Below are 25,702 nucleotides of genomic sequence, written 5' to 3'. Positions count from 1 at the left end.
ACACCACAGGATGTTAAAGGTGCTCAGTCAGACTCCAGGAAAAGATGACAAATCTCTGAGTACAGGACCACTGAGGACAGGAACAACCGGCTTGAGCAGGACTGGATACTTTCTGCAACTGACATAGGCAAACAGGAAGCTGCCGACACCGACTTTCAGAACTGGAGGACAGGCAGAATCCACTGGAACTCAGGGTAGAACACGGGATCAGACACAGGGACTGACACAGGAATCAACACAGGGACTGACACAGGAATCCACACAGGGACTGACACAGGAATCCACACAGGGACTGACACAGGAATCCACACAGGGACTGACAGGAACCAGCTCAAACTTAAAGCAGACTGCAACCCAAGGAATATCATCAGCATCTGCTAACTGCAGTGAGCCAGCATATATCAGAGAGGCCTAATTAATTATCTCTTGCAGCTGGCCTGCTGCACGACTAAGCTGACAAGATGCAATCAGCAGCCAGATGAGGCTGAACACATGGGAACAAGCTGCAATTGCACAGACTCACCAGCGGCAGCAGACAAGAGTAATCCAAAACAGAGCAATGGGAAATCCTGGCATGCAAGACAACTAAATAAACATAAAATAGGAATGAACCACTACCTGTGGTTCATAACAGTATCCCCTCCTTAAGGGTGAGCTCCGAGCACCCCATGACACCCACGGGGAACATAAACAGAAGTATAACATGAAATACAGAACAAAACTGCAAAACAGGAATGAGCCACAGCCGTGGCTCATAACAGTACCCCCCCCTTGAGGAGGGGTCAAAAGACCCCAAAATTCAGACTATCCAGAACAAGGGATACAAAAAAAAAAACCTGACACATTGGTCTAACAGACACGAAAACAGAAACAAGCTGCAACCACAGCTTGTAACAGTGCCCTCCCCTTGATGGTGGCCACTGGACACAAGACAAGGGAAAAAAAATCTTTTTTTTTTTTTTTTATATCAAGGCAAGAGTCAAAAAATTATTTCTTTTTCTTCTTCTTCTTTTTACAAAGCTCTTTAGGTCTGACCAAGGTAATTCCCCAAACATTGTCTGAACTGATGGTACCACCCAGCAAGGCTGCGTTCAAATCAGAGACAGGTCTCTTACCCTTGGGAGCTGAACTTTCTGGTAAAGTACTATTATTAGAAGAAGTAGTCAGAAAAGCACATCCTGCAGTCACAACAACGGGCTGAGACTCCTGTGCCGAGTTTACAGTATTTTGTGGACTCTCAGCAGACAAGACGGGTGACTTAGAGGAACCTGAACCAATTTCTTTGGAACCATATCTTTTAATAATTGCATCACTGAATGCTGGGGGATCCTGAAGAATGGGATCTTCAGCTTTCATTAGGCTGGTCGCCCACTCAAAAGGCTCTCCTCTAAAAGAATAAATAAGATAGAGCACAAGGTTCTCTGGAGTGATGCCCAGAAATGGTCTAGACAACATAATAATGTAATAGTGTTTGTAAAGCGCCAGAAATTGGGCTAAGTCCCCATCAAAGATTATGGATGTTGAGATATCAGAGTCAGGATCTGTTTCCTTCTCATCTGACTGACTGGAGTGCTTTGCTAGGACCTGGTCACTATTGACCTTACTCGAGGCTGAGACTCTCTGAACCCCACCCGGGGCTGAGACTCTCTGAACCCCACCCGGGGCTGAGACTTTCTGAACCCCACCCGGGGCAGTGACTTTCTGAACCCCACCCGGGGCAGTGACTTTCTGAACCCCACCCGGGGCAGTGACTTTCTGAACCCCACCCGGGGCAGTGACTTTCTGAACCCCACCCGGGGCAGTGACTTTCTGAACCCCACCCGGGGCAGTGACTTTCTGAACCCCACCCGGGGCAGTGACTTTCTGAACCCCACCCGGGGCAGTGGCCTCCGGGAACCCCGCTGGGGCAGTGGCCTCCGGGAACCCCGCTGGGGCAGTGGCCTCCGGGAACCCCGCTGGGGCAGTGGCCTCCGGGAACCCCGCTGGGGCAGTGGCCTCCGGGAACCCCGCTGGGGCCAGCACCTCGGATTCTTTTACTGGGACCGGGTCGTTGGCCTCCCTGACTGGGATCGGGCCATCGGCCTCCCTCTCTGAGTCGATAATAATCGAAAGTTCTCCCGGGACTATGACTTCCGGGACTTTTGCTGAAGCAATAACGTTCAGATCCTCCACTAATGCTATGCTTCTTAAGTTCTTTCCTGGGGAAGCGACTTCTAGACCCTTCTTTGGGGCTGCGTCTCTCGAGACCCCACTTGGGGATATTACTTCAAAGATCCCTTCTGGGGTTTTGCTTCTCGAGTTCCCTTCAAGAACTATGGTTTTAGATACCCTTTCTGAGGTTGCGCTCCCCAAGTCCCTACCTGGGGTAACAGCTTCTGAGACCCCTTCTGGTATGGAAACCTGAGCTACAATATTTGATGTCCCTCTATAAGCTTGGGCATCGGGTACCGCTCCAGCACTCTGGGCATCGGGTACCGCTCCAGCACTCTGGGCATCGGGTACCGCTCCAGCACTCTGGGCATCGGGTACCGCTCCAGCACTCTGGGCATCGGGTACCGCTCCAGCACTCTGGGCATCGGGCACCACTCCAGGACCCTGGGCTACGGGCACCACTCCAGGACCCTGGGCTACGGGCACCACTCCAGGACCCTGGGCTACGGGCACCACTCCAGGACCCTGGGCTACGGGCACCACTCCAGGACCCTGGGCTACGGGCACCACTCCAGGACCCTGGGCTACGGGCACCACTCCAGGACCCTGGGCTACGGGCACCACTCCAGGGACTTGCAACTCCGCTTCCACAGGAACCTCAAGAGAGGAGAGAAACATTCTCTTTTGATTCCTGAATCTATAATGGGGCTCCCTTGCCCAAGGACCCCAATTATAGGACAGAGAGCTTTTTTGTGTGGGTTGTGTGACAAGTACCTCTGCCACAGTAGAGACAGGAGTAGGTCTAGTATCATGACTCAACTTGGCCAGAGGGCAAGACTCGTCACCACACTTTGGCTTGCGCAACTCACAGGTCTGCAGATAATGGCCTAAACCCCCACAATATAGGCATAAGTTTAAGTTTCTGCGACGCAGACGCTCCTCTTCTGAGAGCCTGGGCCGCAGAAAACTTTTAAACTTTTTCTCTTCAATTAAACCAGAGGATTCTCTTGTCACCATACTGTGAACAAGAGTCTCTTTAGAGATAGATGTACTCTCAACGACTTCTGGCAAAATAAGCAAGATTTTAGTCAGAAGGTTTTGCAGTTGCTTTAGGGATTGCTGCAAAACTTCTAGTCGCTCTGGTCTCAAAGCACTGAATACAGAGTTCAGGGCTGCGAGAGATGCCTGCAGGGCTTGCATAGTAGACATAGGAGGATTTAAAACTAGACAAGACAAGACAAGGCAAGACAAGGCAAGGCAAGGCAAGACAAGGCAAGGCAAGACAAGGCAAGGCAAGACAAGGCAAGGCAAGACAAGGCAAGACTAAATTTTGCTAAACAAAACAAGACTTTTTTTTTTTTTTTTTTTTTTTTAAACACCGGACTGGATTCTAAACACCGGACTGGATTCTAAACACCGGACTGGATTCTAAACACCGGACTGGATTCTAAACACCGGACTGGATTCTAAACACCGGATTGGATTCTAAACACCGGACTGGATTGGATTCTAAACACCGGACTGGATTGGATTCTAAACACCGGACTGGATTGGATTCTAAACACCGGACTGGATACAGCACACTGAATTCTAGACAGGACTGGATTCTAGACTAGACACTGGACTGGGCCAAAAAAGAAAAAAAAAGTTTTATTTCTTTTTTGTGGTATGGCTGATGATAATGTTATGATTCCAGTACTTCTGACCAGAGGAGATCGTATGGCTGAGGTCAGAGTACTGGGAAGATATGCTGGTTGTGGGAGCAGGAAAGCCTAGTAACCCCTGGCGCCCTAACTCCGTTGTCTCGCCCGTGTTATCAGAAATCCCCTGCGAGACTATGGTTGCTTGAGCCCATGGCAGCCGCGTTCGAAGGGCGGATTATGTCTGCCCAACCCCGATGCCCCCTCAGGTCTTAATGGGAGACAAAGGGAAATCCGAGACAGGGTGATAACAAGGGGCCCTCTGACTAAGCAACCAGGCCAGGGGTTACAAGCTAACTAACTAAATCAAAAGGTATGTGCGGACTAGCCGCCAGGGAAAAGGACAACCAAAGATCCACTGATCCGTTACTCCTATCCAGCACCGCTGGATACCAGAGTGGATCAGGGAGAGCGGAATCCTCCGCAAAAGCTCCAGGACACAAATATACTAAATAATAAACAGTAAGCGGACAAGCCGCAACACACGGCTGCGCTGTGACTCACGAACACCACAGGATGTTAAAGGTGCTCAGTCAGACTCCAGGAAAAGATGACAAATCTCTGAGTACAGGACCACTGAGGACAGGAACAACCGGCTTGAGCAGGACTGGATACTTTCTGCAACTGACATAGGCAAACAGGAAGCTGCCGACACCGACTTTCAGAACTGGAGGACAGGCAGAATCCACTGGAACTCAGGGTAGAACACGGGATCAGACACAGGGACTGACACAGGAATCAACACAGGGACTGACACAGGAATCCACACAGGGACTGACACAGGAATCCACACAGGGACTGACACAGGAATCCACACAGGGACTGACAGGAACCAGCTCAAACTTAAAGCAGACTGCAACCCAAGGAATATCATCAGCATCTGCTAACTGCAGTGAGCCAGCATATATCAGAGAGGCCTAATTAATTATCTCTTGCAGCTGGCCTGCTGCACGACTAAGCTGACAAGATGCAATCAGCAGCCAGATGAGGCTGAACACATGGGAACAAGCTGCAATTGCACAGACTCACCAGCGGCAGCAGACAAGAGTAATCCAAAACAGAGCAATGGGAAATCCTGGCATGCAAGACAACTAAATAAACATAAAATAGGAATGAACCACTACCTGTGGTTCATAACACAGTGGTAGATGAGGGCATGACATCTGATTATTTCACCCAGTGATAGCATGTATATTGCAAAAAGCACAGGACATAAGATAAGAATAAGAACCTTGAAGAACAACGCATGGCAATGATAAGTATACTCCAGAAGATTAAAATGGCTTCTCACCTGTGTGACTTCTCTGGTGTGTAACAAGATATGATTTCTGTGTAAAACATTTCCCACACTCAGAACATGGAAATGGCTTCTCACCTGTGTGACTTCTGTGATGTATAACAAGACATGATTTCTGTGTAAAACATTTCCCACACTCAGAGCAAGAAAATGGCTTCTCACCTGTGTGACTTCTCTGATGTTTAACAAGATCTGATATCTGTGTAAAACATTTCCCACACTCAGAACAGGAATATGGCTTCTCACCTGTGTGACTTCTCTGATGTTTAACAAGATCTGATTTCCGGGCAAAACATTTCCCACACTCAGAACATGGAAATGGCTTCTCACCTGTGTGACTTAGCTGATGTCTAACAAGTTGTGATTTCCGTGAAAAACATTTCTCACACTCAGAGCAAGAAAATGGCTTCTCACCTGTGTGACTTCTCTGATGTCTAACAAGCTCTATTTTGTCTGCAAAACATTTCCCACACTCAGAACATGGAAATGGCTTCTCACCTGTGTGACTTAGCTGATGTCTAACAAGTTGTGATTTCCGGGCAAAACATTTCCCACACTCAGAACATGGAAATGGCTTCTCATCTGTGTGACTTCTGTGATGTATAACAAGATATGATTTCTGTGTAAAACATTTCCCACACTCAGAGCAAGAAAATGGCTTCTCACCTGTGTGACTTCTCTGATGTTTAACAAGATCTGATTTCCGGGCAAAACATTTCCCACACTCAGAACATGGAAATGGCTTCTCACCTGTGTGACTTAGCTGATGTGTAACAAGTTGTGATTTCCAGATAAAACATTTCCCACACTCAGAACATGGAAATGGCCTCTCACCTGTGTGACTTCTCTGATGTCTAGCAAGTTGTGATTTATGTGCAAAATGTTTCCCACACTCAGAACATGGAAATGGTGATGTACCTGTGTGACTACTCTTATGTGCATCAAGAGTTGATTTGTATGTAAAACATTTCCCACACTCAGAACAGGAATATGGTTTTTCACTTGTATGCAATCTCTTATGTATTAGAAGTGATTTGTATGTAAAACAGTTCCCGCACTCAGAACATGGAAATGGATTCTCACCTGTGTGACTTCGCTGATGTGTAACAAGTTGTGAGTTCCGGGTAAAACATTTCCCGCACGCAGAGCATGAAAATGGCCGCTCACCTGTGTGTCTTCCCTGATGTGTAACAAGAGCTGACTTGTATGTAAAACATTTTCCACACTCAGAACATGGAAATGGCCTCTCACCTGCCTTAGCTGGCTGATGAGTAATAAGGTTTGTGTTCTGTGTAAAACATATGGCATCTATAGAACAGGGAAACACTGTATCTACTCTCAGAGCTGTAACAGATGCACCAATATCAGAGTCATCAGGAGAACATTTCCCAGGATCAGAGGGATCAGCTGATAGAGCTGGATGTATAATTGGGGTAATGGGGTTATCTCCTGGGGAATCCTGTCTACTGTCATTATCTTTTATGTCACAATCCGGGGATAACATTAGATGTCCTTCTGAGATATTCCTGCTTGTGTGTCCACCTGCTGGAAATAAAATACATTATAGAAATACAAAAATGAGAACACACAATAACAAATGTAATATTATAATAAGACTTAGATATATCTCTCTCTTGTACTGGTAACTAACCATGAAGTATAAATGGAGATGTAGTCACTCGCTAAGTCCTATGTCAGCACCAATGTAAAACAATGGATGGGGAACATATCGTATGAATTGGAGATTCTAGATGAACAATAACATCAGTCATATGAGCTGATGGATCAGAGAAATGTCTCCTAACGTTACTCCTGGAAGCATTGGTAAGGTAGCATTCCTTTATGTGTGTGCTCATACGCTGGTAAGCCTGTACATGTGTTACTCACACTTATATAAGATATATTGCTACAGCAGAGTAGGTGTGGAACAAGGTACTTTACATGCAATACACCATATGATATCCTGTAATCATCATCATCTGCTAGGTTATAATCCACTGTTACACCCCCATCATCAGTGTCTTACCTCTATATTCTCAATAGTAATAAGGATGATGTGTGTACGGTAAGTATGATATAGAGAATTACATATCAGGATCTATACAGCTGCCGCCATACTTCTGCTTCTCATACGTGTGCTACTGGCAGCAGTGAACATCTGAGTGAGAGTGCAGGGAAGACAGCAGAGTCTGATGAGAAAGAGATTAGATCTGCCTTTGCAGGGATGTACCACACCTGTCACCCCTGCTAGCATATAAAATAATAAATAAGAGGGGCCTGAGTCCATCCAGAGGTGCTTTCTGGAGCTCTCCTCACTAAGTGGCTTCTTATCTACCCTACCTGATAGCTCTCAGCTGCCGCTGGGACTAAGACCCAATCTATTATCACTCCAGCAGATAAATAACACTTAACTGGGCCATTTGCAAACCGCACTTTTTTTTACCTCACTTCCGGGGGGGGGGATTCCCCCGTTTTTTAACAATTGTTCAATAAAGTTTTTTATAAATAACAAGATAGGCTAAACCAGTGATATCCTCGATAAAGGGCGTGCAGCCCGAAACGTGTTGGAAGCATTCACACGGTCCGTGCACTCTCAGCCACACAGAGCGCACATAAGAAGATATCCTCCGTCCGTCCCTACAAGCCGGGATCCCGAGCGTCTGCAGCCGCACAGCTCGGCACACAGGAGACGCGGCTAAAACAAACAGCTGTTTGCGGAGAAATAACAGCCAGGAGTGAAGATCCCGTTCCACCTCCGCCAAGTACAAGGTGGGTAGTATAGGGACAGATAGGTTTTTCTTGCCATCCTGCACAGAGACATTAACGGAGCTACGAGCCGGTAATACAGATATCCAGCAGGACCAATAAAAAATACAAAAGGGGCTGTAAACATTTACTAATCCTTTTTATTATTACAGGTATTGCACTGCAGTATTGCAACAATTATTTGTTGCAATACACTTTATACACTGTTACAAGCGCCTTGTTCTTAAACACATTACCATTTTCACTCTGCTGTAAACATCTTGCTGTATTGGTGTTGCCACTAGCAATAGGGAACAGTCTTTTTTTAAGACTGGGTGAATAAACATCTGCCTCAAGATGACCGCTGCAATACACTTTATACACTGTTACAAGCGCCTTGTTCTTAAACACATTGTCAGTATCCTTTTTTTTGCTCAGGGCTGCTCAGACACAAAAAATCCCAGTAACAGCGCGGTTTCTCTTATTTTTAAGAGTGAAAATGGTATAATACCTCTGGAGGCTCACAGCCCTCCTCTTTTTATCTTACTCCAATACACATACCACAGGGGGTAAGTCCACCGTGCTGTTCTCAACCAATCAATGTTTATCCATGTGATGTGCATGCCTTGGCGACATGCACAGCTAACATTGTTCTCTATGGACGGTAGGGAGTAGTCACTCTCCTTTGACCGTCCCATCCTGGAGGATTGGTATCCGCCCTGGTGACGCTCAGTCTAGGCTGGGGGAAGTTTTCCCATCTAAACTACTTCCAGGAATCTGCCCGGGTACCCAGCTCACCATCTGCAGCCTAAAATTGGGCTCCAGAAATGGTCAGCCTAAATCCCCGGTCATGCTTTCCTGCCCACCGAGGGTGATCCCTACGGAGCTCCAGAAAACCACTCAGCTTGTTTTAAAGCTGAGCTGCTCCTCTCTCTCCCTATGATACCTCCATGTGGGAGGCTAGAGAGGAAGGCATTCCATTTTGGGGGTAAAGTACTGGGGGAATCCACCAGCCTACACCAGGCATGTCCAAATTGCGGCCCTCCAGCTGTTGTGAAACTACATATCCCAGCAAGCCCTGACAGTTTTGCTGTCATAGAATGCTAAAGCTGTGTCAGGGCATGCTGGGATGTATAGTTTCTCAACAGCTGGAGGGCAGCAGTTTGGACATGCCTGGCCTACACAGTAATGGATTCCCCCCTCCTGGGACACACAACCAAGTGCATTCCACCTTAAATACAATTCAAATACACTATACACATTGGCCCTCATTTCGAGTTGTTCATTCGCTAGCTGTTTTTAGCAGCCGTGCAAACGCTAAGCCGCCACTCTCTGGGAGTTTATGTTAGCTTAGCAGAAGTGCGATCGAAAGGATCGCAGCGCGGCTACAATATTTTTTTGTGCAGCTTCAGGGTAGCTTCAGACACTACTCCTAGCTTGCGATCACTTCAGACTGTTCAGTTTTTGTTTTGATGTCACAAACACGCCCTGCGTTCGGCCAGCTACACCTGCATTTTTCCTGGCACGCCTGCGTTTTTTTGAACACTCCCTGAAAATGGTCAGTTGACACCCAGTAATGCCCTCTTTCTGTCAATCACTCTGCGGCCAGCAGTGCGACTGAAAAGCGTCGCTATACCTTGTGTGAAACTACATCGATCGTTGTAAAAGAACGCCGTGCGTGCGCATTGCGCATGCGCAGAAGTGCCGTTTTTTTTGCCTGATCGCTGCGCAACGAACGAAAGCTGCTTGCGAACTCGGAATGACCCACATTGTTGCTTAATATATATATATATATATATATATATATATATATACACACACACACATATACATACACACACACACACAGTGTACGCAAATACGTGTTATAGCGTGTATTTTACCCAGATCTGAGGACGGGGACTCACTTTTCAAAAACGTGTGGGTCCCCGAGGACGCGCTCCGCTGCAGCCAATTCCTGGCTCTCAATTGACTGCGCTTCCTGCCTGTAAAAGAGGAGGTGGAGCCTTACCACTACCAGTCCTCTGGCGGTGCCTCCCCCTCCTAGTCACATGCAGCCGCGGATTCACACAGGGGCCGGGCAGAAAGTGAAGACGGCTCCACGGCTGCTCTACGCTGTGCTGAAGGTGTGAGGTGAACGCCGGAGACAGCGTAAGTGCTGTGGTGTAGGGTAAGTAGCCTAGGAGCGGGTGGCTGAACTTGGGTGGTGGCTTTCCTTGCATGCCTTGTGTGTCTTCTGGGAGTGTCATGGGCTTGTAGCCCGACCTCAGTGGTTGTTTCAGGCATCCACTACAGTAAGTTTCCCTGATATTCCCAGCGCCATTCACAAATAGACCAAGCTAAGGATCTATGAGAATATAACATGAATCAATTGTGCAGGCACTGCTGCTACCTGTGGTGCACCCGTTACTTCTGGGATCATCCAGTCAAGCTGCCTAAAACGTCTGCTTCCGTCAAAAGTATTTATACAAGTGATCTGAGCCCGGGCTACATCATATAAGGCTAGAAATGAGAAACCACACCGGCATCCTAAATCGCAGCACTGCCTACGTCTAACCCTCCCACACACAGCCTAACCCTAACCTCCCCCCAGCAGTGCCTAAACCTAACCCCCTTACCCACAGCCTAAGCCTAACCCTAACCTCCCCCCAGCAGTGCCTAAACCTAACCCCCCTTACCCACAGCCTAACCCTAACCTCCCCCCAGCAGTGCCTAAACCTAACCCCCTTACCCACAGCCTAACCCTAACCTCCCCCCAGCAGTGCCTAAACCTAACCCCCCTTACCCACAGCCTAACCCTAACCTCCCCCCAGCAGTGCCTAAACCTAACCCCCCTTACCCACAGCCTAACCCTAACCTCCCCCCAGCAGTGCCTAAACCTAACCCCCTTACCCACAGCCTAACCCTAACCCCCCCCCAGCAGTGCCTAAACCTAACCCCCCTTACCCACAGCCTAAACCTAACCTCCCCCCAGCAGTGCCTAAACCTACCCCCTTACCCACAGCCTAAACCTAACCTCCCCCCAGCAGTGCATAAACATAACCCTCCTTACCCACAGCCTAAACCTAACCTACCCCAGCAGTGCCTAAACCTAACCCTCCTTATCCACAGCCTAAACCTAACCTCCCCCCAGCAGTGACTAAATCTACCCCCCCTTACTCACAGCCTAAACATATCCTCCCCCAGCATTGCCTAAACCTAACCCCCCCTTACCCACAGCCTAACCCTAACCCCCCTTACTCACAGCCTAAACCTAACCTCCCCCCAGCAGTGCCTAAACCTAACCCTCCTTATCCACAGCCTAAACCTAACCTCCCCCCAGCAGTGACTAAACCTACCCCCCCCTTACCCACAGCCTAAACCTAACCCCCCTTACTCACAGCCTAAACCTAACCTCCCCCCAGCAGTGCCTAAACCTAACCCTCCTTATCCACAGCCTAAACCTAACCTCCCCCCAGCAGTGACTAAACCTACCCCCCCTTACTCACAGCCTAAACATATCCTCCCCCAGCATTGCCTAAACCTAACCCCCCCTTACCCACAGCCTAACCCTAACTTCCCCCCAGCAATGCTTAAACCTAGCCCCCCCTTACCCACAGACTAACCCTAACCTCCCCCCAGCAGTGCCTAAACCTAACCCCCCTTACCCACAGCCTAAACCTAACCTCCCCCCAGCAGTGCCTAAACCTAAGCCCCCCTTACCCACAGCCTAACCCTAACCTCCACCCAACAGTGCCTAAACCTAACCACCCTTACCCACAGCCTAACCCTAACCTCCACCCAACAGTGCCTAAACCTAACCACCCTTACCCACAGCCTAACCGAACCTCTCCCCAGCAGTGCCTAAACCTAACCCCCCTTACCCACAGCCTAACCCTAACCTCCCCCCAGCAGTGCCTAAACTTAACCCCCCTTACCCACAACCTAACCCTAACCTCCATTAGAACACTGGAGTGATGGTTGCTGGAAATGGGCCTCTATACAACTCTGTAGATATTCCATTAAAAACCATACGTTTGCAGCTAGTACAGTGATTTACCACATCAACAATGTATAGAGTGTATTTCTGATTAATTTAATGTTATCTTCATTGAAAAAAACAGTGCTTTTCCTTAAAAAAAAAAAAAAAAAAAAAAAAGGACATTTCTAAGTGACCCCAAACTTTTGAACGGTAATGTATGATCCGGGGTATCTGAAGATGTGAACCGGACCATTAGCTCAGGAGATCCAATTAAAATGTTCTGGCATGGAACCTTCCATACTGGATCGCCTCGTATGAGGCTTAGATCTTTACCAACAATCTTATGCAAAGATGGATGGAGATCCGATTCAGTCGTAGAACCGCTCGGACCACATCCTGGAGCGTCCTTGCCTTGTCCTCTAGGAGGAATACTTTCTGAGCCACTGCATTGAGAAACATTCCCAGTAATAGGAGCTGCTGAGTAGGCTCCAGGTGGGATCCACCTATGATGTGACAGAAGCTGAATAGTGCGGCCTATATTGAGCAACAGAAGCTCCCTGGATCTAGCCTTTATCAAGAGCTCGTCTAGGTAAGGGACAATACTGATCCCCTAGACTCAGAGCTGGAACATTATCTCTGCCATCACCTTTGTGAAGACCCTCAGAGCTGTGGACAGGCCGAAGGGTAGCGCCTGGAACTGGTAGTGATCGTTCAGCAGGGCAAACCGTAGGTAAGCCTGGTGAGGCGGCCAAATCGGGATATGGAGATAAGCGTCCTCTATATCCATGAACTCCTGTTCTTCCAGATCCGCAATCACTGCTCACAAGGATTCCATCTTGAACTTGAAAACCTTTAGATAAGGGTTCAAGGATTTTAGATTCAAAATGGGCTTTACTGAACCATCCGGTTTTGGTACCACAAACAGGTTGGAGTAGTAACCCTTTCCCTGTTGTAGTGGCACTGGAACAATGACTTGGGACTGGGCCTACTTTAGCATGGCCTGTTGCAGCGTAACTCATGTATCTTCCTAAACTGGTAAGCTTGATTTGAAAAATCGTTGGGGAGGAGAACTGTTTAACTCCAGCTTGTAGTCCTGAGAAATGGGATCACTTTATCCAGGCATCCTGGCAGGAGCTTTCCCAGATGCGGTTGAAGTAATGCATTCGAACTCCCACCTCGAGATCCCATCAGGATGGGGGGTCACCATCATGCTGAGGCCCTAGTGGAAACTGAACTGGTGCTTTGTTCCCAAGAACCTGCGGAAGCTGTTTTTTTTTTTGTCTTACCTCTAGTGCCTCTCGCCGCGTTTCAGGTGCATCTGGCTCTTGATCTGAACCTGGCAGTCCGAAAGGACTGGGTAGAAAGCCCTGGGTAGGAACGCTTAGCCGGCAGAGCCCCAGAGGGGAGAAACGTGGATTTCTCCGCAGTAACCTTTGAAATTCACGTATCCAAATCAACCCCGAATGGCCACTCCCCTGAAAAAGGAAGAGACTCCACACTGCGCTTGGTATCTACGTCTGCTATCCACTGACACAGCCACAAAGCTCTGCGCGTCGACACTGCCATGGCAGTAGTCCTAGTGTTAATAGCACCTATCTCCTTGAGAGAGTCACACAGGATGCGTGCACTGTCCTGATTGTGCTTTATGAGAGTCACTGTAGTTACCAGGGAAATATCTCCTGCAAGGACCTCTTGAATTTGACCCGCCCATGTGTGAATGGCATGTGTCATCCAGCAACCCGCTTTCACAGGTCTTTGTGATACACCAGCTGCTGTGTAAAATAGGATTTTAATTACCTACCGGTAAATCCTTTTCTCGTAGTCCGTAGAGGATGCTGGGGTCCATTTCATTCCATGGGGTAAAGACGGGTCCACTAGGAGCCAAGGGCACTTAAAGAATTTAATAGTGTGGGCTGGCTCCTCCTTCTATGCCCCTCCTACCAGACTCAGTCTAGAAACTGTGCCGGGGGAGACAGACATACTTCGAGAGAAGGATATACAAGGACAGTGGTGAGATTGGAACCAGCACACACATAACAAGAGGAAAGCCATGCTAAGCAAACTTGAACAGGAACAGCAACAGCTGAACCAACAATACTTAACCTAGTAAATATGCAGGAAAACACAAAGCACTGGGCGGGCGCCCAGCATTCTCTACGGATTACGAGAAAAGGATTTACCGGTAGGTAATTAAAATCCTATTTTCTCTTACATCCTAGAGGATACTGGGGTTCCATTTAGTACCATGGGGATGTACCAAAGCTCCCAAACCGGGTGAGAGAGTGCTGAGGTTCCTGTAGAACACACTGACCAAACTAAAGGTCCTCAGAGGCCAAAGTATCGAACTTGTAGAACTTCGCAAACGTGTTCGAACCTGACCAGGTAGCCGCTCGGCAAAGTTGTAAAGTCAAGACACCCCAGGCAGCCGCCCAGGAAGAACCCACTGAATGAGTAGAGTGGGCCTGTACAGATCTTAAAACCGGCAATCCTGCCATGGAATAAGCATGCTGGATAGTAAGCCTGATCCAGCGAGCAATTGTCTGCTTAGACACACAATCTTATTGGGATCATAAAGCACAAATAGCGCATCCGATTTCCTGTGATGAGCTGTCCGCTTTACATACACCTTCAAGGCCCTCACAACATCCAAGGCCCATGAAGTAGCCGAGGTGTCAGTAGCCACTGACAATAAGTTGGTTGATATGAAAAGCCGACACAACCTTAGGAATAAATTGCTGACGCGTTCTGAGTTTAGCTCTATCCTCATGGAATATTAAGTAGGGGCTCTTATGAGACAACGCCCCCAATTTCGACACACCACTTGCTGACACGAAGGCCAACACCACCTGTAAAGGCTCAAACCAATCTGATTGCAGGAACTGCAACACCACATTAAGATCCCAAGGTGCTGTAGGAGGCACAAAGAGCGGTTGGATGTGCAGAACCCCTTTTTAAGAACGTCTGAACGTCAGGGAGGGCAGCCAATTGTTTCTGGAAGAAAATGGACGAGGCCGAAATCTGGACTTTTATAGAGCCCAGGTGAAGGCCCACATCCACACCTGCTTCCAGAAGAGAAGTAAACATCTCAGTTGAAACTCCACCGCAGGAAACTGCTTGGATTCACACCAAGACACATTATTTCCAAATATGATGGTAATGCTTAGACATTACTCCCTTCCTGGGTTGGAATTACCTTGTCCAGGATCCTTTTTCCGGGCTAGAATCTCACGCTCAACTTCCATGCCGTCAAAAGTAGCTGTGGTAAGTCTTGGTAGATGAACGGCCCCTGTTGCAGAAGGTCCTCGCAAAGAGGCCACGGATCCTCTAGGAGCAACTCCTGAATCCTTGTCTTTTTGATTATTTTGAGAATTTTTGGGAAGAGCAGAAGTGGAGGGAACACATACACTGTCTGGTAAACCCACTGAGTCACCAGCGCGTCCACCGACACTGCTTGTGGGTCTCTCGACCTGGAACAATACCACCTGAGCTTCTTGCTGAGATGAGAGGCCATCATGTCGATCTGAGGAATTCCCCACCGACTTGTCACATCACCGAACACCTCTGGGTGGAGGCCCCACCGTCTTTGGTGGAGGTCACTTCTGCTGAGGAAGTCTGCTTTCCAGTTATCTACTCCCAGAATGAAGATTGCCGACAATGACACAGCGTGTTTTTCTGCCCAGAGGAGAATTCTTGTTACCTCTAACATTGCAGCTCTGCTCTTTGTTCCACCCTGCTGGTTTATGTACGACACCGCCGTCAAATTCGAGGCCAGTCCGGGACAACGAGTATCGTCTGTACTTTTCTTTGCCTTATGATCCTCAACACTTTTGTGATGAGAGGAAGAGGAAACACGTAGACCGATTTGAACACCCACGGTGTTATTAGAGCGTCTACAGCCAATGCCTGACGGTCCCGAGACCTTGCACAATACCTCCGAAGTTTTTTGTTGAGGCATGACGCCATCATGTCTATTTGAGGAGTTCCCCAAAGACGTGTTATATCTGCAAAGACTTCTTGATGAAGTCCCCACTCTCCTGGATGGAGATCGTGTCTGCTGAGGAAGTCTGCTTCCCAGTTGTCCACTCCCGGAATGAAGACAGCCGACAGAGCGCTTACATGATTTTCCGCCCAGCGAAGAATCCTGGTGGTTTCCGCCATCGCGACTCTGCTTCTTGTCCCGCCTTGGCAGTTCACATGAGCCACTGCTGTGACATTGTCTGATTGAATCAGAACCGGTAGGTTTTGAAGAAGACTCTCCGCTTGTCGATGGCCGTTGTGAAGGGCCCTGAGTTCCAACACATTGATGTGTAGACAGGACTCCTGGTCTCACCAAAGTCCCTGAAAATTTTTTCCTTGTGTGACCGCTCCCCATCCCCGGAGGCTCGCGTCCGTGGTAACCAGGATCCAATCCTGAATTCCGAACCTGCGACCCTCCAGCAGGTGAGCACTTTGCAACCACCACAGGAGAGACACTCTGGCTCCTGGGGACAGAGTTATTTTCCGATGTAAGTGCAGATGGGACCCGGACCACTTGTCCAGAAGGTCCCATTGAAAAGTCCTCGCATGGAACCTTCCGAAGGGAATGGCCTCGTAGGCCGCCACCATTTTTCCCAGAACTCGAGTGCATTGGTGAACTGACACCCTTTTTGGTTTTAGCAGCTGTCTGACCATGTTCTGGATGTCCTGGGCTTTCTCTATTGGAAGGAAGACTTTCATTTGTTCCGTATCCAGTATCATACTTAGGAACGGTAGTCGAGTTGTCGGAATCAACTGCGACTTCGGTAGATTTAGAATCCAATCGTGTTGCTGGAGCACTCTCAGAGAGAGCGCCACACTGCTCAGCAATTTCTCTCTTGATCTCGCTTTTATCAGGAGATCGTCCAAGTATGGGATAATTGTGAATCCATGCTTGCGCAGGACCACCATCATTTCCGCCATTATCTTGGTGAAAATCCTCGGGGCCGTGGAAAGTCCAAACGACAACGTCTGAAATTGGTAATGACAATCCTGTACAGCGAATCTCAGGTATTCCTGATGGGAGGCATATATGGGGACATGAAGGTACGCATCCTTTATGTCCAGAGACACCATAAACTCCCCCTCCTCTATGTTGGCTATTATCACTCTGAGAGATTCTATTTTGAATTTGAATCTTTTTATGAACAGGTTTAGGGATTTCAGATTCAAAATAGGTCTGACTGAACCGTCCGGTTTCGGGACCACAAATAGGGTTGAGTAGTAACCTCTTCCCTGCTGGTGCAGGGGAACCTTGATTATCACTTGCTGTATACACAGCGTTTGAATTGCAGCTAACACTACATCCCTTTCCGATGTGGAAGCTGGTAGGGCCGATTTGAAAAATCAGCGCGGGGGCACCTCCTCGAATTCCAGTTTGTAACCCTGGGAAACTATTTCCAACACCCAGGGATTCAGGTCTGATCTGACCCAGGCCTGACTGAAAAGTCGAAGACGTGCCCCCACCGGTGAGGACTCCCTCAGGAGAGCCCCAGCGTCATGCTGTGGCTTTTGGAGCAGCCGGGAAGGACTTTTGTTCCTGGGCACCTGCCGAAACAGGTGCTCTTTTGCCTCTGCCCTTACCTCTGGCAAGGAAAGAGGATCCCCGACCTCTTCTGGACTTGTGCGACCGAAAGGACTGCATCTGATAGGGTTGTACTTTCTTTTACTGTTGGGGAATATATGGTAAAAAATTTGATTTACCTGCTGTAGCTGTGGAAACCAGGTCCGTCAGCCCATCCCCAAACAATACATTTCCCTTATAGGGTAGTACTTCCATATGTTTTTTGGAATCTGCATCACCCGTCCATTGGCGAGTCCATAAGGATCTTCTCGCAGAGATAGACATGGTATTGGCCCTAGAAGCTAGCAATCCAATGTCCCTTTGAGCATCCCTCATAAATAAGACTGTTTCTTTTATATGGGCTAGAGTTAAGAATATAGTATCCTTATCCATATTATCAAAGTGATCTGTCAGCTCATCTGTCCAAGCTGCAATTGCGCTACACACCCATGCCGACGCAATTGTCGGTCTTGGCACAGCACCTGTATGAGAATAAATACACTTTAAGGTAGTTTCTTGCCTGCGATCTGCAGGGTCCTTAAGGGCCGCTGTGTCAGGAGACGATAGCGCCACTTTCTTGGACAAGCGCGTCAGGGCCTTGTCCACAGTGGGGGGTGATTCCCAAATCTCCCTGTCCTGTTTAGGGAAGGGGTATGCCATATAAATAATTTTGGGGATCTGCGGTCTCTTTTCCGGAGTCTCCCAAGCTTTCCCAAAGAAATCATTTCATTCATGAGATGTGGGAAAGTTAATAATCTGTTTCTTTCCCTTAAACATGTGTACCCTTGTGTCGGGGACCGAAGGTTCATCCTCAATATGCAACACATCCCTTATGGCCACAATCATACACTGAATGGTTTTAGTCACCCTAGGGTGCAATTTAACTTCGTCATAATCGACACTGGAATCAGAATCTGTGTCGGTAGTAGTGTCTTGTGTTAAGGGACGCTTTTGAGACCCCGACGGGTCCTGTGAGTCGGTCCAATCCGAGGATTGACCCCGATGTCCCCCCTAATTCAGCCTTATCAAGCCTTTTATGTAAAGATGCCACACTTGCATTCAACATATGCCACATGTCCATCCAATCCTGAGTCAGCACAACCAACGGGGGGACACCACTCATTTGCTCCACCTCCTCCTTGGAGAAGCCTTCCGCCTCAGACATGTCGACACACACGTACCGACACCCCACACACACAGGGATTATCCTATAACGGGACAAAACCCTAACCAGGCCCTTAGGAGAGACAGAGAGAGAGAATGCCAGCACACACCCAGCTCCCAAACACTGGAATATATATACCAGATAGCGCTTTTTATATATACAGGTTGAGTATCCCATATCCAAATATTCAGAAATATGGAATATTCAGAAATACGGACTTTTTGGAGTGAGAGTGAGATAGTGAAACCTTTGTTTTTTGATGGCTCAATGTACAATAACTTTGTTTAATACACAAAGTTATTAAAAATATTGTATTAAATGACCTTCAGGCTGTGTGTACAAGGTGTATATGAAACATAAATGTATTCTGTGCTTAGATTTAGGTCCCAACACCATGATATCTCACTATGGTATGCAATTATTCCAAAATACGGAAAAATCCCTTATCCAAAATACCTCTGGTCCCAAGCATTTTGGATAAGGGATACTCAACCTGTATAACCTTAATTCCCACTCACTGCGTCGCCAATGTGCCCCCTCCTCTTTTTTCCAGCCTGTGAAGTTCAGCAGGGGAGAGATCAGGGAGCCAGCGTATCTCATGCAGTTTCTGTGGAGAAAATGGCGCTGGTTAGTGCTGAGGATCAAGCCCCACCCACCCGACGGCGGGCTTCGGTCCCAGTAATTCTATATAAAAAATGGCGGGGGATTTTAGAATTTACTGTCCCACAGCCTAATCCTGCTTTATATTGCCAAAAAATGAGGAAACTTGCTGCCCAAGACGCCCCCCCCTGCGCCCTGCACCCTTCAGTGCCTGCTTGTGTGTGTGTACTGGGAGCAATGTCTTACCTCATGAAGATCTGATGTCTTCTGCCGCCTGATGTCTTCTTTGCCTTCTCATACTCACCTGGCTTCTATATTCGGCATCTGTGAGGAGGACGGTGACGCGGCTCCGGGACGAACCCCAGGTGAGACCTGTGTTCCGACTCCCTCTGGAGCTAATGGTGCCCAGTAGCCTTAGAAACAGTGCCCAACTTGAGAAGCCAGCTCTGCTTCTCTCTCCTGAGTCCCACGATGCAGGGAGCCTGTTGCCAACAGGACTCCCTGAAAATAAAAAACCTAACAAAATTCTTCAAAACAGAAAACTCAGGAGAGCTCTCTGCATTGTACATTTTCTCCTCTGGGCACAGAATCTAACTGAGGTCTGAAGGAGGGGCATAGAGGGAGGAGCCAGTGCACACCCATAGTCAAAGTTCTTTTAGGTGCCCTATCTCCTGCGGAGCCCGTCTATACCCCATGGTCCTTACAGAGTCCCCAGCATCCTCTAGGACGTAAGAGAAATAACCCTTGTTCTGTAGCCGAGGTGGAACTGGGACAATGACCTGTGTCTGAACCAACTTTTGAATTGCCTGTTGCAGGATTGTACTTGCTTCCTGAGTAGCTGGTAAGCCTGATTTGAAGAATCTGTGAGGTGGGAGTTCTTGAAACTCCAGTCTGTATCCATGGGCAATAAGATCTTTGACCCAGGGATTTAAGCATGATGTTCCCCAGATATGACTGAAATCCTTTAAACGTTCTCCCACCTGCCTGTTCTTCAGGCAGTGTGGTCCACCGTCATGCTGAAGACTTTCAGGAAGCAGAACCTGAGCTCTGTTCTTGAGAACCTGTAGTTGCAGGTTTTCTGGATTTTCCTCGACCACCTCTAAAGGCAGTGGAGGAACCTTTGGATCTGTTTTTAAAATGTTGCTGCCCGAAAGGACTGCAACGTAGGGGCAGAATATGATTTTCTAGCTGGGGTTGCTGCGGAAGGAAGATATGTCGACTTACCCGCAGTCGCCTTGAATATCCAGGTATCCAGTTCATCTCCGAACAAGGCCTCACCTGTGAAGGGCAGGCTCTCCACGCTTCTCCTGGAATCCGCATCCGTAGTCTATTGGCGTAGCCATAAGCCTCTGCGTGCGGACACTGACACGTGCGTTGAGCAGGCCAATTTCCTCCATGGCCTTCACCATAACGTTTGCAGAGTCCTGAATGTGATGCAAGAGTAATTCAATATCACTCCTATGTAGAGAATCTAAATCATCAATTAGTTTACCTGACCATTTTGCAATGGCCCTAGATATCCACGCACAAGCAATAGTGGGTCTTTGAGCCACCCCAGCAGCTGTGTACAGAGATTTGAGTGTGGTCTCAATTCCGCGTATCCTTTAAGGAGGCTGCGCCTGGGACAGGTAAATAATTTTACGTGACAATCTAGATACAGAGGCGTCCACTATCGGTGGATTTTCCCATTTCTTCCTATCATCCTGAGGGAAAGGAAATGAGGTGAGCAATCTTTTAGGGATTTTAAACTTTTTCTCTGGATTTACCCAAGTTTCTGCAAAAAGAGAACTTAACTCTTTTGACGCAGGGAAAGTAACTGAGGAATTCTTTTTTACATTAAAATAAGATTCTTCCTCTTCTACTGTTACTTTTTCTGAGATCTGCAATACATCCCTAATGGCCTCTGTCAGAGCCTGCACCCCTTGAGCAAGAGCTGCACATCCCCCCCCCCAGATACACCTCACCGTCCCCTGTATCTGAGCATCGACATCAGTGTCAGCCTGCAATATCTGGGCCAGTGTACGCTTCTGTGGATAAATGGGAGAGGTTTGAGGCGCAGGTGTGGGAGCTGACTCTTTATTCATCAGGTTCTCCACAGACTCTCTCAAATACTGCGTCTCCTTCTCAGTATGGGAGAGTTTATTAGAAATATTAGTAATCATCCCCTTTATGGAGTCCAACCAAGGAGGTTCAGACCCAGTAGCCTGAGAATGTGTACTGTCCTGAGTACACTGTAGTGATCCCCCTGGGGAGGAAAAACATTCTGCTGTACAGAAAACACACTCCTTGGGCATTGTAATGTGAGGTACACACACACACACACACACACACACACACACACACACACACACACACACACAGAATATGCAGTAAGCACAATTCCACACAGAGCCCTTTAGAGATACACAGAGGAATGAGGACACCAGCCACAAAGAGCCCCTTCAGCTAACAAATAACTTAGCCAGGTGCAGACTAAATGCCCTTAGTAGGGTATTAGTAAGGATATAACTGCTGCCCCCCCCCCTCCCCTCTATAACCCCCTGGTACCGCCGAGGTAGTCTGGAGTTGTGATGGAGGGGCAGCGCTTCCCTGCCAGCGTTTTCTGTGTGAGCTGCAGAGAGAAAATTGCGCTGGTGAGCTGCTGAATACGCGCACGGTCTTCCCGCATTTTATACTGGCCTGAGGTACTTTTTATGCTTACACGATGGGTAAGACCCCTGTAAGGCTGTATCTGCCAGTGTCCTGGGTATTGTGACTATTAGCTCGCCCCGCAGCGCGATCACACCTCAGTGTGTACTGAAAGCCTCAGATTCTGAGAGTAAATCAGGCAGCCCACGCTTATGTGGCCCTGAACTAGGGAGAGGGGGCTGTTTATCATCTGCCCTTGCAGCTAGGTCTGCTACAGCCTGCTGCAGTAGTTGTGTCTTTTGCTTATTAGCAGTGAGCTGGGATGACATGTCTGTCATCATGATTTTTATGGCACTGAGCCAGGATGGCTCCTGACCCTCCCCCTCCAGTCTAACTAACTTGGGAAGACTGGCTGCATTGTTCACATGAGAGGGAACCCAACGCAGAGGGAGAGAATCTGGTGTGACATACACTGCATAATTGGTGTTTTACCATGTTTACAGTAGACAACAATCAATCACACAAACAGACAAGTATATTAAATAGCAAGCCTGCCCAGACTGGTATGTGAGGAGACGCAGAGAGAGGAACAGCACATCCAAGCCCAGCAGTCTCAGTAAGACTGCAGGATGTCTGTATCACGGTGTAACACCGGAGCCTTGTCCTTTTCAGGACAGTAAAGCGTGTATAATAGCGGCTCTCCCCTTATTTACACCCCTGTACCAGTTTCCTGTGTATCCTGAGTGTCTGCAGGAGCTGTGTGTCCTTGCTGCTGCAGCTGTAAGCAGAGGAAGACGCCAAAACGCCAATGGTCCCCCTCTGAGGAAGCTCCGCCCCCTGTAATGGCGTCGGAGGTCTACAGATATTTATACTGGCAAATGTCTCCAAACAGGTGTAAAAAGTAACATAAATGCCTGTTTCCAACAACGCTGCCAGTGTACACAGGGGGCTATAGCGGATCCCCCTGTAGAGCGTCCGTATGCCGCCCCTGCGATAGCGCCCTTGTGGGTCCCCTGGTTTGTACTCACCACTCTTCTCACCTCCCGGCATTGTTAGGGGTGTGCGGCGTGCTGCGATTGCATTTGCTAATGCGCAATCCCCTGTGGTACCAACAACCTTTCAGGACTGTGGTCCTGCAGCGGGGAAGCGGCTCTGACGCCTGAAGAGACCGGTGACCATCCCCCCCAACTCCCTTTGTGCAGGTATACTGTTATACTGTCGCCCAAACAGCATACCGACAACAACAACGTTTAAAATAAACTGAAGAAAAATCCTCTGGAGCTCCAGAGCGGCATCCTCTCCTGAGGGCACATTTTACTAAACTGGATGTAGGAGGGGGCATAGAGGGGAGGAGCCAGCACACCCAGGGGAAGAACTTTAAAGTGCACCGGCTCCTTTGGACACCATCTATACCCCACCGTACAAAGTCCCCAGTATCCCTTATGGATGTTAGAGAAAAAGGAGTGGTTTATATATAGACCGGCATGTGCTAATAGAGACACTCTCATTGAAAACCTGGCATGTAATACTATAGGCAGAGGTACTGCTAGCACACAGTATGGCTGCTGGTAACACAGAGTGACATGATGTGAGGGGAGAGCAGGAGTATAATAGGGGCTGATGGCTCCTGATGTATGAGATACACCAGAGAGTGTGGGGAGGAGACTGGTCAGATCTCTGGGCTGGTAACACACAGTGACATGATGTGAGGGGGAGAGCAGGAGTATAATAGGGGCTGATGGCTCCTGATGTATGAGATACACCAGAGAGTGTGGGGAGGAGACTGGTCAGATCTCTGGGCTGGTAACACACAGTGACATGATGTGAGGGGGAGAGCAGGAGTATAATAGGGGCAGATGGCTCCTGATGTATGAGATACACCAGAGAGTGTGAGGAGGAGACTGGTCAGATCTCTGGGCTGGTAACACACAGTGACATGATGTGAGGGGGAGAGCAGGAGTATAATAGGGGCTGATGGCTCCTGATGTATGAGATACACCAGAGAGTGTGGGGAGGAGACTGGTCAGATCTCTGGGCTGGTAACACACAGTGACATGATGTGAGGGGAGAGCAGGAGTATAATAGGGGCTGATGTCTCCTGATGTATGAGATACACCAGAGTGTGGGGAGGAGACTGGTCAGGTCTCTGGGCTGGTAACACACAGTGACATGATGTGAGGGGGAGAGCAGGAGTATAATAGGTGCTGATGTCTCCTGATGTATGAGATATACCAGAGAGTGTGGGGAGGAGACTGGTCAGATCTCTGGGCTGGTAACACAGTGACATAATGTGAGGGGGAGAGCAAGAGTATAATAGGGGCTGATGGCTCCTGATGTATGAGATACACCAGAGAGTGTGGGGAGGAGACTGGTCAGATCTCTGGGCTGGTAACACACAGTGACATGATGTGAGGAGAGAGAGCAGGAGTATAATAGGGGCTGATGGCTCCTGATGTATGAGATACACCAGAGAGTGTGGGGAGGAGACTGGTCAGATCTCTGGGCTGGTAACACATAGTGACATGATGTGAGGGGGAGAGCAGGAGTATAATAGGGGCTGATGGCTCCTGATGTATGAGATACACCAGAGAGTGTGAGGAGGAGACTGGTCAGATCTCTGGGCTGGTAACACACAGTGACATGATGTGAGGGGGAGGCAGGAGTATAATAGGGGCTGATGGCTCCTGATGTATGAGATACACCAGAGAGTGTGGGGAGGAGACTGGTCAGATCTCTGGGCTGGTAACACACAGTGACATGATGTGAGGAGAGCAGGAGTATAATAGGGGCTGATGGCTCCTAATGTATGAGATACACCAGAGAGTGTGGGGAGGAGACTGGTCAGATCTCTGGGCTGGTAACACACAGTGACATGATGTGAGGGGAGAGCAGGAGTATAATAGGGGCTGATGGCTCCTGATGTATGAGATACACCAGAGAGTGTGGGGAGGAGACTGGTCAGATCTCTGGGCTGGTAACACACAGTGACATGATGTGAGGGGGAGAGCAGGAGTATAATAGGGGCTGATGGCTCCTGATGTATGAGATACACCAGAGAGTGTGGGGAGGAGACTGGTCAGATCTCTGGGCTGGTAACACACAGTGACATGATGTGAGGGGGAGAGCAGGAGTATAATAGGGGCTGATGGCTCCTGATGTATGAGATACACCAGAGAGTGTGGGGAGGAGACTGGTCAGATCTCTGGGCTGGTAACACACAGTGACATGATGTGAGGGGAGAGCAGGAGTATAATAGGGGCTGATGTCTCCTGATGTATGAGATACACCAGAGTGTGGGGAGGAGACTGGTCAGGTCTCTGGGCTGGTAACACACAGTGACATGATGTGAGGGGGAGAGCAGGAGTATAATAGGTGCTGATGTCTCCTGATGTATGAGATATACCAGAGAGTGTGGGGAGGAGACTGGTCAGATCTCTGGGCTGGTAACACAGTGACATAATGTGAGGGGGAGAGCAAGAGTATAATAGGGGCTGATGGCTCCTGATGTATGAGATACACCAGAGAGTGTGGGGAGGAGACTGGTCAGATCTCTGGGCTGGTAACACACAGTGACATGATGTGAGGAGAGAGAGCAGGAGTATAATAGGGGCTGATGGCTCCTGATGTATGAGATACACCAGAGAGTGTGGGGAGGAGACTGGTCAGATCTCTGGGCTGGTAACACATAGTGACATGATGTGAGGGGGAGAGCAGGAGTATAATAGGGGCTGATGGCTCCTGATGTATGAGATACACCAGAGAGTGTGAGGAGGAGACTGGTCAGATCTCTGGGCTGGTAACACACAGTGACATGATGTGAGGGGGAGGCAGGAGTATAATAGGGGCTGATGGCTCCTGATGTATGAGATACACCAGA

At 48.5% G+C, this 25,702-nt stretch overlaps 1 protein-coding gene and 1 pseudogene across 3 annotated transcripts in view; one reads left to right on the top strand and one right to left on the bottom strand.

Annotated features, from left to right (window-relative positions):
• Nucleotides 1–25,702, top strand: part of LOC134984848 (zinc finger protein 260-like) — a 155,832-nt gene that overhangs the window by 78,987 nt on the left and 51,143 nt on the right. The gene's annotated exons all lie outside the window — the stretch shown is intronic.
• Nucleotides 1–25,702, bottom strand: part of LOC134984851 (zinc finger protein 585A-like) — a 164,243-nt pseudogene that overhangs the window by 132,422 nt on the left and 6,119 nt on the right.

The sequence above is a fragment of the Pseudophryne corroboree genome (genome assembly GCF_028390025.1).
Source record: "Pseudophryne corroboree isolate aPseCor3 chromosome 3 unlocalized genomic scaffold, aPseCor3.hap2 SUPER_3_unloc_87, whole genome shotgun sequence".
Lineage (NCBI taxonomy): Eukaryota > Metazoa > Chordata > Amphibia > Anura > Myobatrachidae > Pseudophryne > Pseudophryne corroboree.
Note: the sequence above shows the minus strand (reverse complement) of the source record. Positions and strands in the feature narration are given on the sequence as shown.